The following is a 14,017-nucleotide window of genomic DNA, read 5'->3' as shown; positions in this document are numbered from 1 at the left end:
TTGTCCTTATTGGAAGCAGAAGCGACCTTTTGGGTTTATTTAATGTTTTACATGTTTTTTTAGAAGAATTAGGTATAAAAGATCCAAATTACGTAAAGATCTGGAAAGCCCCAGGTCCTGAGCATTCTGTTAAACAGGTCCCATACCTGTACTAAATAGTAATTTTTTAGCAACTGTCAATTCATGCAGCTTAGTTAGGATAAAGTACAAGGTACTGTTTTATTATTATAGAAAATTATTATTACAGGAAAGAGATGATTTTCTGTAATTCAGAGCTTTCTGAAACCAGGAAAAGCCAGATAAGGGATACCATATACTGTTTATGAAAACACTGCTGTATTAGTCATTCAGACACAGTTCCAATAATATCTAGGGCAGTAAAATTTTCCCCTAAATCTCATACCAAATTGATTGTAAAGCAGGACTTCCAGGGGCAACAAGAGAGCAAATTGTACTGCAAGATAAATAAATGGTGGTACCTGAAGGGAGGTATCAAAAAACAACAAGCTTTGAGCTGATGGGAATGAGATCGTAGCATTTGCGATTCTTCATGAACCGGTGTGTAAACTCCACTGTCGGATTTCCAGCACTATGTATGAAACAGAAACCATAAATATACACCAAGAGTTTTCAATGGGCGACAGCCACTAAATATTTTCTGTATTGTCAAACAAAAAAAACCTACTTACCATCTGAAGCAGGTTCACATTTCTCCTGCGTGTTAGTTTCGATCACAACAGAACCCTAGTGCATAAACAAATATTAAAATACAGGACAATTTATATAACAAATATTATAAGATCCGAGAAACTTTACCATACGTCCTACTTTATTAGCAGTATTCATTATATATTTGATTTTATTTTTAAAACCTTACGTTTTATTGTAATTTTTTAAAAAAATGCTAACTTAAATAAATTACTATATAATATTAAAAAGGAGAAAACTATATTAAAATTAAAAATTAATAAAAAACCTTTACTTCTCATGGAAGTTAAAAACTTTCTAAGAGTTCTACATCTTTTGAGTACTTAAGGACACATATATTTTGCATACACGTTTTTTTTTAAATGCAACTAGTGTTTTGTGAACACGTCAAGCACGAGAAAATGCAGCACGTTGCACTTACAAAATGCTGTAAAACTTGACTGCAATAAATCAGGGTCTGAGTACAGCAAATACTAAGGTTCATGGTCCCAAAAAAGCGAGGAAGGAATAGGGGTAGAATGCAATGAATAAGCAGACAGATTTGTGATATTTAAAGGGGAAGACCACACAAACATAAGCTTATTTGAAAAGTAAACATAATTTCAAGCGACTTTGCAATATACATCAATTAAAAAATATGCAGACCTTTCATGATTTTTAATGGTTTGGAACAGTAACCCCCTGCTCTCTTGCTGATCTGTCTGACTACTTTACTGAGCAGGCTGACTACTGTTACTTTGTGCATCAACAGCCATCTGTCCTCAGCCTGCATCCTCCAAACCCCCAAATTCCCTGCCCATGTGATTTAAATAAGGAAACGGAACATCACAGTGCAAATGCATTGTGGTTATGTAAGTTCCTGCATGCTGTCTGTAAGCTGTGGAGAAGTTGTTACAATTTGTAACATGAGTGTTTAGTTCCCTTCTTCCCTGCCAGGATTTCAAATGATGCAGAAAGAGAAGAAACTGTAACCAGCTGGATTTCAGCATAGAAAATTGCATTTAGTCATACTTTTTGAAGGAACAGGTAACTGTGATGGGTTTCTGTATATGTGGGCCTTTATCAAACGTTGTTTGGAAGCCGAAGTTCCCCTTTCATATATATAGAATCTTATTAAAATGAATATTAGAAGTTTAAAAATAATTAAAATGAATATCTAGTGCATGCACACATGCATAAAAGATAAAGGAAAATCTTGTTCCATTTTTATTTTAGCAGATATATCCATTTTTATTAAGAACAGATATATCAGGAAAAAAAATAACCAACTAATGTGAATTATTAACAAGTAAATTACATTTATATTCGATTAAAAAGTGGACTTTTTCAGCGTACAAGGTTCAAAATAGAAATTAGTGTTCAATATTGAGGCGAGTTCATGGAAGAAAATATCAATACAAATTGCTATTCTGTAGCAGAAAAGAAACTCATTTTGTCAAAAGTGATAAATTGCTCCCCAAAGAGCAAAACAAACCCTCAATCATACACGATTGGCTACCCAAATTACACCTGATATAAAAAAAGAATGAAAGTAAATTGCTTAGAAGTTAAAGGGGTTGTTCAATTTATATTAACTTTTGATATGATGTAGACTAGACTAGGAGGGTGAACTTCTGAGAACCATTAGCAATGGGTTTTTTAAATGTTTTTTATTATTTGTGGTTTTGAGTTATTAAGATTTTTGCAGCTATCCAGTTTGCAATGTCAGCAAATCTGGTTGCTAGGGTGTGAACTACCCTAGCAACCACGCATTGATCTGAATGAGAAACCGGAACATGAATAGGAGAGGGCCCGAATAGAGAGATGATTAATAAAATTAGCAATAACAATTAAAAGTGTAGCCTTACAGATTTTTTTTTTAATTTTTTTTTTTGGGGTCAGTGACGCCCATTTGAAAGCTGAAAAGAATCAGAAGGCAAACAATTTAAAAACTATACAATATTATATATATATATATATATATATTTTACCATTCTAGAACATACTAAAAGTTAACTTCAAGTAACAGTAACACCAAAAATTAAAGTCATTTAAAGTAATCAAACTATAATTTACTGTAAAAAAATGAATATGGGTTAAAAATGCCATATTTTATATACTGAAACTTATTGCAAGCCGCCTAAAGTTTCAGCTTCTCAGCATTGATCCAGGACTTTCAAACTTGTCACAGGGGGTCACCATCTTGAAAAGTGTCTGTGACACTCAACATGCTCAGTGGGCTCTGAGCAGCCGTTGAGAAGCTAAACTTAGGGGTCGTCACTAATTATCCAGCAGAAAATTAGGCTGACCTGTAATATAAGCTGATGCTACAGGGCTGGTTATAAATGCAGATGCTAGTTGCACTGGTTTCTGTGCTGTCATGTAGTAATTATCTGCATTATTTACTAATCAGCCTTATACTGTGACATTTCTATTCTATGTGTACTGTATATTGTGAGTGGATCCCTAAGCTCAGTAAGTGACAGCAGCACAGAGCATGTGCAGTGAATCAGCAGAAAAAAAGAGATGGGGAGCTACTGGCATCTTTCGAGACACAGATCTTACTGCTAAAGGGCTTTGGTTGCCTTGGGCTCTACAGAAGCACAAAACAAATAATGTAACAACATGTCTAACCTTCTTCTTTAGTTAAGCTTAAAGTTCTCCTTTAAAACAAAGTGTAAATGTCCCAAAAATGTGTTCCCCTTTGTTTATTATTTCCTCAAGACAATGAGCAAAAATGATTAAGGCAACTTGTAGGAAACAAAATATTTCTGTGCAAGGATAGGTTTGTGGTTAGTTTTAGTCCAGTACTAAATAATTGTCCTTTCCACTCTGTCGCCTCTGTGGACTAGAGACACGCAGTTAAATAAAGAAAGTATTTTCAATGAACTTCTCGCCTGTCAACTTCACGCAAAGATCCGATAGCCGAGCGTCTAGTCGCTGCGCAGCTGCAATAGGAAGGCGGCAAGCGGGACATCTCTGCTACTCTGATTTTCTCCTATTCTAGCGTCTCCGCTTCACGCCGGTGGTTTTGCGGAAACCCAGAGACGGTGGTCAAAGCAACAAGGCTGTGCGTAGCAACGCTAGACGACGTATTATTACACCTGGGCAGATTTTGAAGCGCGACGTACACAGCAGCTATAGCGCTAACAAACCTGCGCCTACGTCTATTTAACGCTATTCATGTTCTAACTTTCATGCCTCTCACCGGTTCCATGGCGGCCTCCTCATCCGTGGACTAATAATGTAAACCACTTCCGCCCTTTTTGTAGGTGTGCTTCCGCCCAAAAGTTTCCTCAAGCTTATGGGCGGAAGTACGCGTACAAATGCAAAATGCGCTCACTCTCTTCATTATGTTTCCCCTGGAGCCATTTTTATTGGGCATTGTATTGGAAATTACAATTCTGTGCTGCAGGTTATATGTATGTTTATAAAGCTCTAATTTATACTATATAGTAATATTTCATAAGTAGACCCCAGGGTGAAAAATTGTACCATGCCCAGACCATACCTCCAAACATTTTGGAAGTAAAAAGAGGGACAAAAATTTTTTTTCCGCATGAAGCGCAGCAATTTTTTGAGTACGCCCCTTTCTGTGGCCACTCCCCCTAATTATTATGTTGTTTTAAAAATTTGGCAGGTTTATGAAAAGTTTGAAAATATTTCTCCTTATCTAAACTGTGTTTTTGTGTCTCAAAATTGTTACAAAGTATCTTATTTGCACCTGTTAGCTGTTCTGGGCTTCTCTGCTAAAAGCCAATTAAGAGAGAAACTTTGTTTCTTTTTCTGGCTGTTCAGTGCAGAGAAAAGAGGGACTTTCCAGAAAAATGAGGGACTGCGGGTTGAGCTGTCAAAAGAGGGACTGTCCCTCCGAAAAAGGGACAGTTGGGAGGTATGCCGAACCTGACCTCCAGGTGAAGCCTTCTCCACAAATTTGTACAGCCCTAGTGCCATGACTAGGATTGCCACCTTTTCTGGCAAAAAAAATACCTTGCCTTCCTTTATATTTATATCTTTTCCCTATTAAGAACATTTGGGATCAGCCATCATCTTCAGGCAGATGGCAACCCTAGCCATGACCCCCACCTATGCCTATATCGTTATCAACATTATTCAGCATGCATAGGGTTGCCATCTGGCTGAATATTACCAGCCTGGCCGGTAAAAATGATGGCTGATCTCAAAGTTATTAAGAGGGGAAAAAAAAATAAATCTATAGGAAGGCGGTATTTTTTCCAGAAAAGGTGGCAATCCTAAGAATGCACTGGCCAGTAATCTCACTAAATAATAATTGGCCAAAAAAAAAAAAAAAAAAAAAAAGAGGTTTTACGTGAAAAATGCTATATAATCTGAAAGTACACCATAAAAAGGGTGCAAGAGTAGCCCAAATCTGTCAAACCGTTGGTTGGTATTTCGAACCACAAAAAAATAAAATACAAAAGTCACCGAACTTGGCATTAAACCACTGCCCTGATAACAATGCACAAGAGGAAGATTAGAACAGATCCTCTAGATCAGTGATCCCCAACCAGTAGCTCACGAGCAACATGTTGGTCTCCAAACCCCTTGGATGTTGCGCTTCCAGTGGCCTGAAAGCAGGTGTTTATTTTTGAATCCTGGCTTGGAGGCAACACTTGGGGCACCAAGGAGGCACAATTACTAAGGGTCGAAGTGAATTTTCGGATTTAAAAAGCTTCTTATTTCAAACTTATTTTTTGGGTACTTTCGACCATCAAAATAGGCCTAAATTCGACTTCGATTCAAAGAAAAAAAAGTTCTATTTAGAAAATCGAAAAAACTGTCTCTTTAAAAAAGTTCGACTTCAACACTTGTCACCTAAAACCTGCCGAATTGCTATGTTAGCCTATGGGGATCTCTCTAGAGCCTAATAGCCAACATTTGGCTACGTTTTAGAAGTCCAAGTAAAATCGTTCAATCGATCGATTAAAATCGTTCAAACAGTTTGATTAGAAGAATTTCAACGTACGATCGAACGATTTTAGTTTGACCGAATATGGCCAAATTCGATTAAAAAAAACTTGATATTGAAGTAATGCAATTCGATGGTGATTTCGATAGTTTTTTACAATTCGAAATTTCGACCTTGTTAAATTTGCCCCCAGGTTAACTGCCAAAAAGAATCTCAATGTAGGTTGACAATCCACATTACTAAATGTGGGGCTACTAAATGGCAATAACAGCCCTTTTTAGCAGCCCAAGAACATTTTTCGCCTAGTGTTGCTCCCCACTCCTTTTACTTCTGAATGTTGCTCTAGGGCAGGGATCCCCAACCTTTTGAACCCGTGAGTAACATTCAGAAGTAAAAAGGAGTTGGGGAGCAACACAAGCATGAAAAATGTTATTGGGGTGCCAAATAAGTGCTGTGATTGGCTTTTGCAGCCCTATGTGGATTGTCAACCTACATTGAGGCTCAAGTTTGGCAGTACACCATTGTTTTTTATGAGCCAAAAACTTTCCTCCAGCCTGGAATTTCAAAAATAAGCACCTGTTTGGAGGCCACTGGGAGCAACAGCTGAGGGGTTGGAGAGCAACATGTTACTCACAAAGCTACTGGTTGGATATCACTGCACTAGTGGGGTGGTTAGCAATACCAGGCAATTTGCCCATGGACAGTAACACATGGCAACCAAATCAAATTGTTTACATCTTTGTTCTCCCTGCAGCTACAGTATTTGAAAAAGCCAATAGCTGACCGTTTGCCTGTGGGTAACTGTCCATGGCAAATTTGCTGTATTGCTAACCAACCCACTAGTGCAGTATATCCAACCGTAGCTTGTGAGTAACATGTTGCTCTCCAACCCCTCAGCTGTTGCTCCCCAGTGGCCTCCAAACAGGTGCTTATTTTTGAATTTCCAGGCTTGGAGGAAAGTTTTTGGCTGCATAAAAAACAATGGTGTACTGCCAAACTAGGCCTCAATGTAGGTTGACAATCACATAGGGCTGCAAAATGGCCAATCACAGCACTTATTTGGCACCGCCAATAACATTTTTCATGCTTGTGTTGCTCCCCAACTCCTTTTTTACTTCTGAATGTTACTCACGGGTTCAAAAGGTTGGGGATCCCTGCCCTTAGAGCAACATTCAGAAGTAAAAGGAGTTGGGGAGCAACACTAGGCCGAAAAATGTTCTTGGGCTGCTAAAAAGGGCTGTTATTGGCCATTTAGTAGCCCCCACATTTAGTTAATGTGGATTGTCAACCTACATTGAGATTCTTTTTGGCAGTACACTGGGGGCAAATTTAACAAGGGTCGAAATTTCGAATTGTAAAAAACTTCGAAATTCGCATCGAATTGCATTACTTCATATTCAAGTTTTTTTTTTTAATCGAATTTTGGCCATATTCGGTCAAACTGAAAAATCGTTCGATCGTACGTTGAAATTCTTCTAATCAAACTGTTTGAACGATTTTAATCGATCGATTGAACGATTTTACTTGGAACTTCTAAAACGTAAGCCAAATGTTTTGGCTATAGGCTCTAGGAGAATCCCCATAGGCTAACATAGCAATTCGGCAGGTTTTAGGTGACGAAGTGTTGAAGTCGAACTTTTTTAAAGAGACAGTTTTTCGATTTTCTAAATAGAACTTTTTTTACTTTGAATCGAAGTCGAATTTAGGCCTATTTGGATGGTCGATAGTACCCAAAAATAAGTTTGAAATAAGAAGTTTTTTTAAATCCGAAAATTCACTTCGACCTTAGTAAATGTGCCTCTGGTGCCCCAAGTGTTGGCCTCCCAAGCCAGGAATTCAAAATAAACACCTGCTTTTCAGGCCACTGGAAGCAACATCCAAGGGGTTTGGAGACCAACATGTTGCTCGTGAGCTACTTGGTTGGGGATCACTGATCTAGAGGATCTAGTTCTATCTTCCTCTTGTGCATTGTTATCAGGGCAGTGGTTTATGCCAAGTTCGGTGACTTTTGTATTTTATTTTTTTGTGGTTCGAAATACCAACCAACGGTTTGACAGATTTGGGCTACTCTTGCACCCTTTTATGGGTTTGTACTTTCAGATTATAATAGCATTTTTCACGTAACCTCTTTTTTTTTTTCTTTTTTTTTCTGGCCAATTAATTATTTAGTGAGATTACTGGCCAGTGCATTCTTAGGATTGCCACCTTTTCTGGAAAAAATACCAGCCTTCCTATAGATTTATTTTTTTTCCCCTCTTAATAACTTTGAGATCAAGCCATCAATTTTTACCGGCCAGGCTGGTAATATTCAGGCCAGATGGCAACCCTATGCAATGCTGAATAATGTGATAACGATATAGGCAATAGGTGGGGGTCATGGCTAGGGTTGCCATCTGCCTGTAAAGATGATGGCTGATCCCAAATGTCTTAATAGGGAAAAGATATAAATATAAAGGAAGGCAGGTATTTTTTTTGCCAGAAAAAGGTGGCAATCCTAAGTCATGGCACTAGGGCTGTACAAATTTGTGGAGAAGGCTTCACCTGGAGGTCAGGTTCTGGCATACCTCCCAACTGTCCCTTTTTCGGAGGGACAGTCCCTCTTTTGACAGCTCAACCCGCATCCCTCATTTTTTACTGGAAAGTCCCTCTTTTCTCTGCACTGAACAGCCAGAAAAAGAAAACAAAGTTTCTCTCTTAATTGGCTTTTAGCAGAGAGCCCAGAACAGCTAACAGGTGCAAATAAGATACTTTGTAACAATTTTGAGACACAAAAAACACAGTTTAGATAAGGAGAAATATTTTCAAACTTTCATAACCTGCCAAATTTTGTAAAACAACATAATAATTAGGGGGAGTGCCACAGAAAGGGCGTACTCAAAAATTGCTGCGCTTTCATGCGGAAAAAAAATTTTGTCCCTCTTTTTACTTCCAAAATGTTGGAGGTATGGTCTGGGCATGGTACAATTTTTCACCCTGGGGTCTACTTATGAAATATTACTATATAGTATAAAATTAGAGCTTTATAACATACATATAACCTGCAGCACAGAATGTAATTTCCAATACAATGCCCCCAATAAAAATGGCTCCAGGGAAACATAATGAAGAGAGTGAGCGCATTTTGCATTTGTACGCGTACTTTTCCGCCCATAAGCTTGAGGAACTTTTGGGCGGAAGCACACCTACAAAAAGGGCGGAAGTGGTTTACATTATTAGTCACGGATGAGGAGGCCGCCATGGAACCGGTGAGAGGCATGAAAGTTTAGAACATGAATAGCGTTAAATAGACGTAGGCGCAGGTTTGTTAGCGCTATAGCTGCTTGTAACGTCGCGCTTCAAAATCTGCTCCAGGTGTAATAATACGTCTCTAGCGTTGCTACGCACAGCCTTGTTGCTTGACCAGCCGTCTCTGGGTTTCCGCAAAACACCGGCGTGAAGCGGAGACGCTAGAATAGGAGAAATCAGAGGTAGCAGAGATGTCCCGCTTGCCGCCTTCCTATTGCAGCTGCGCAGCGACTAGACGCTCGGCTATCGGATCTTTGCGTGAAGTTGACAGGCGAGAAGTTCATTGAAATACTTTCTTATTTAACTGCGTGTCTCTAGTCACAGAGGCGACAGAGTGGAAAGACAATTATTAGTACTGACTAAAACTAACCACAAACCTATCCTTGCACAGAAATATTTGTTTTCCTACAAGTGCCTTAATCATTTTTGCTCAGTTGTCTTGAGGAAATAATAAACAAAGGGGAAAACATTTTTGGGACATTTACACTTTGTTTTAAAGGAGAACTTAAGCTTAACTAAAGAAGAAGGTTAGACATGTTGTACATTATGTTTTGTGCTTCTGTATGAGCCCAAGGCAACCACAGCCCTTTAGCAGTAAGATCTGTGTCTCGAAAGATGCCCCAGTAGCTCCCCATCTTTTTTTCTGCTGATTCACTGCACATGCTCTGTGCTGCTGTCACTTACTGAGCTTAGGGATCCACTCACAATATACAGTACACATAGAATAGAAATGTCACAGTATAAGGCTGATTAGTAAATAATGCAGATAATTACTACATGACAGCACAGAAACCAGTGCAACTAGCATCTGCATTTAATAACCAGCCTTGTAGCATCAGCTTATATTACAGGTCAGCCTAATTTTCTGCTGGATAATTAGTGACGACCCCTAAGTTAGCTCTCAACGGCTGCTCAGAGCCCACTGAGCATGTTGAGTGTCACAGACACTTTCAAGATGTGACCCCCTGTGACAAGTTTGAAGTCCTGGATCAATGCTGAGAAGCTGAAACTTTAGGCGGCTGCAATAAGTTCAGTATATAAAATATGGCATTTTTAACCATATTCATTTTTTTACAGTAATTATAGTTTGATTACTTTAAATGACTTTAATTTTTTGGTGTTACTGTTACTTGAAGTTAACTTTTAGTATGTTCTAGAATGGTAAATATATATATATATATTATATATATATTGTATAGTTTTTAAATTGTTTGCCTTCTGATTCTTTTCAGCTTTCAAATGGCGTCACTGACCCCAAAAAAAAAAATTAAAAAAAAAAATCTGTAAGGCTACACTTTAATTGTTATTGCTAATTTTATTAATCATCTCTCTATTCGGGCCCTCTCCTATTCATGTTCCGGTTTCTCATTCAGATCAATGCGTGGTTGCTAGGGTAGTTCACACCCTAGCAACCAGATTGCTGACATTGCAAACTGGATAGCTGCAAAATCTTAATAACTCAAAAACCACAAATAATAAAAAACATTTAAAACCCATTGCTAATGGTCTCAGAAGTTCACCCTCTAGTCTACATCATATCAAAAGTTAATATAAATTGAACAACCCCTTTAACTTCTAAGCAATTTACTTTCATTCTTTTTTATATCAGGTGTAATTTGGTAGCCAATCGTGTATGATTGAGGGTTTGTTTTGCTCTTGGGGAGCAATTTATCACTTTTGACAAAATGAGTTTCTTTTCTGCTACAGAATAGCAATTTGTATTGATATTTTCTTCCATGAACTCGCCTCAATATTGAATCACTAATTTCTATTTTGAACCTTGTACGCTGAAAAAGTCCACTTTTTAATCGAATATAAATGTAATTTACTTGTTAATAATTCACATTAGTTGGTTATTTTTTTCCTGATATATCTGTTCTTAATAAAAATGGATATATCTGCTAATAAAAATGGAAACAAGATTTTCCTTTATCTTTATGCATGTGTGCATGCACTAGATATTCATTTTAATTATTTTTAACATTCTAATATTTCATTTTAATAAGATTCTATATATATGAAAGGGGAACTTCGGCTTCCAAACCAACGTTTGATAAAGGCCCACATAATACAGAAACCCATCACAGTTACCTGTTCCTTCAAAAAGTATGACTAAATGCAATTTTCTATGCTGAAATCCAGCTGGTTAACAGTTCTTCTCTTTCTGCATCATTTGAAATCCTGGCAGGGAAGAAGGGACTAAACACTCATGTTACAAAATTGTAACAACTTCTCCACAGCTTACAGACAGCATGCAGGAACTAACATAACCCACAATGCATTGCACTGTGATGTTCCGTTCCTTATTTAAATCACATGGGCAGGGAATTGTGGGGTTTGAGGATGCAGGCTGAGGACAGATGGCTGTTGATGCAAAGTAACAGTAGTCAGCCTGCTCAGTAAAGTAGTCAGACAGATCAGCAAGAGAGCAGGGGGTTACTGTTCCAAACCATTAAAAATCATGAAAAGTCTGCATATTTTTTAATTGATGTATATTGCAAAGTCGCTTGAAATTATGTTTACTTTTCAATAAGCTTATGTTTGTGTGGTCTTCCCCTTTAAATATCACAAATCTGTCTGCTTATTCATTGCATTCTACCCCTATTCCTTCCTCGCTTTTTTGGACCATGAACCTTAGTATTTGCTGTACTCAGACCCTGATTTATTGCAGTCAAGTTTTACAGCATTTTGTAAGTGCAACGTGCTGCATTTTCTCGTGCTTGACGTGTTCACAAAAACACTAGTTGCATTAAAAAAAAACGTGTATGCAAAATATATGTGTCCTTAAGTACTCAAAAGATGTAGAACTCTTAGAAAGTTTTTAACTTCCTGAGAAGTAAAGGTTTTTTATTAATTTTTAATTTTAATATAGTTCTTCCTTTTAATATTATATAGTAATTTATTTAAGTTAGCATTTTTTAAAAAAATTACAATAAAACGTAAGGTTTAAAAATAATCAAATATATAATGAATACTGCTAATAAAGTAGGACGTATGGTAAAGTTTCTCGGATCTTATTAATATTTGTTTATAAATTGTCCTGTATTTTAATATTTGTTTATGCACTAGGGTTCTGTTGTGATCGAAACTAACACGCAGGAGAAATGTGAACCTGCTTCAGATGGTAAGTAGGTTTTTTTTGTTTGACAATACAGAAAATATTTTAGTGGCTGTCGCCCATGAAAACTCTTGTGTATATTTATGGTTTCTGTTTCATACATAGTGCTGGAATCCGACAGTGGAGTTTACACACGGTTCATGAAGAATCGCAAATGCTACGATCTCATTCCCATCAGCTCAAAGCTTGTTGTTTTGATACCTCCCTTCAGGTACCACCATTTATTTATCTTGCAGTACCAATTTGCTCTCTTGTTGCCCCTGGAAGTCCTGCTTTACAATCAATTGGTATGAGATTTAGGGGAAACATTTTACTGCCCTAGATATTATTGGAACTGTGTCTGAAATGACTAATACAGCAGTGTTTTCATAAACAGTATATGGTATCCCTTATCTGGCTTTTCCTGGTTTCAGAAAGCTCTGAATTACAGAAAAGTCATCTCTTTCCTGTAATAATAATTTTCTATAATAATAAAACAGTACCTTGTACTTTATCCTAACTAAGCTGCATGAATTGGACAGTTGCTAAAAATTACTATTTAGTACAGGTATGGGACCTGTTTACAGAATGCTCAGGACCTGGGGCTTTCCAGATCTTTTACGTAATTTGGATCTTATACCTTAATTCTTCTAAAAAAACATGTAAACATTAAATAAACCCAAAAAGGTCCGCTTCTGCTTCCAATAAGGACAAATTATATCTTTAATTTGGATCAAGTACAAGTTACTGTTTTATTATGAAAGAAAAAAAGGAAAGATTTTTAAAATCTGGATTATTTGGATAAAATAAAGTCTATGGCAGAGGCCTTTCTATAATTTGGAGCTTTCTGGAATAACAGATTTTCCGGATAACGGATCCCTTACATGTATATTTATTATTTAAATAAATTTGCAGACCTACTATATGGTGATCCACATTATAAAAAGATTCCTTTATCCAGAAGACTTTAGGCCCCAAGCATTCTGGATTATAGATCCTATCTGTAGCCCTGTAATTAACTAAGAGGGACCTTGACTAAATTTTGTTTAATAAAAAAAGGCCAACAACCCACTGCTTTACATTTATTGATTGTTCAAACTTCTTAATTTGCAGGTGAAGAAAGCATTCTTTGCTCTAGTCACTAATGGGGTAAGAGCTGCACCACTCTGGGATAGCAAAAAGCAAGCTTGTAGGTAAGCATTTTTTTTGTGTGCTCACATTAACCCCTTTGGCACCAGCTAAATGGGCACTTCTATTTGTGTACTTGACCAAGCAATTTTACATTTTAGATTTCATTTCTTTAACTGTAGGTCTTACAAATAACATGTATTTTATATTTTTTTCTATTTTTACTTTTGCAATTTACATGAATTATTTTTATCATAGAGGTATTTCAAAAGGAAAACAGAGATCTTTTCTGATGTTGCTCAGAAAAACAGGAACCTCACGTGACCTTTCCCATCTCCTTCCTGAGCAAAAACAACATAAGACTATGGTCTCTGTTTTTTTTTCTTCTGTCTCTGACTGTACTGTCAGAGGAACTGACCAGCAGGTGGCACTGTTTTACAAAGGTTCATTATTTTAACAGTTAATTCAATGCTTAATAGCAAAAACATTAATTTGTGTAAGTGCTTAGAAAAGTACACTGAACAAGGTTACATCCATGTAATTATGGGTTACATATCCTTAATGGTGAATATGGTGAATGTAGCACTTTCATGTTCTTGGATATTCTCTAACACCAGTTAAAAATTTATATTTACTCATCTTTGCACAAAGAACTCCATTGTTCTCCTACAAGTAGCCAAACAAGGAAGTTGCAAAGGAACATGCAATTATGTGGTCTGGCATTATTATTGGATATGATGAGTAACATTTGTATTTAAACTCCCAAGGCTTGCTCATGCCGTATTTTTAAGGATATACCATTAAATCATGTATTGTTGTTGCCCTCAGTTGCTTAATAAAGCTGTAAAAAAAACCTTTGCTTTTATAAGTGTGTGGTCATATTTCTTACT

The 14,017-nt window shown here is 37.0% G+C and overlaps 1 long non-coding RNA gene across 1 annotated transcript; it reads left to right on the top strand.

Annotated features, from left to right (window-relative positions):
- Positions 1 to 8,776: 8,776 nt before the first annotated feature.
- Positions 8,777 to 13,127, top strand: LOC121393550. Its single transcript, XR_005961150.1, has 4 exons — positions 8,777 to 8,862; positions 11,972 to 12,026; positions 12,126 to 12,231; positions 13,113 to 13,127. It is a non-coding gene; the product is annotated as an uncharacterized LOC121393550 (long non-coding RNA).
- The last annotated feature ends 890 nt before the right edge of the window (positions 13,128 to 14,017 follow it).

The sequence above is a fragment of the Xenopus laevis genome, chromosome 5L, assembly GCF_017654675.1.
Source record: "Xenopus laevis strain J_2021 chromosome 5L, Xenopus_laevis_v10.1, whole genome shotgun sequence".
NCBI classification, from domain to species: Eukaryota; Metazoa; Chordata; class Amphibia; order Anura; family Pipidae; genus Xenopus; species Xenopus laevis.
This window is presented reverse-complemented; position numbering and strand designations above follow the sequence as displayed.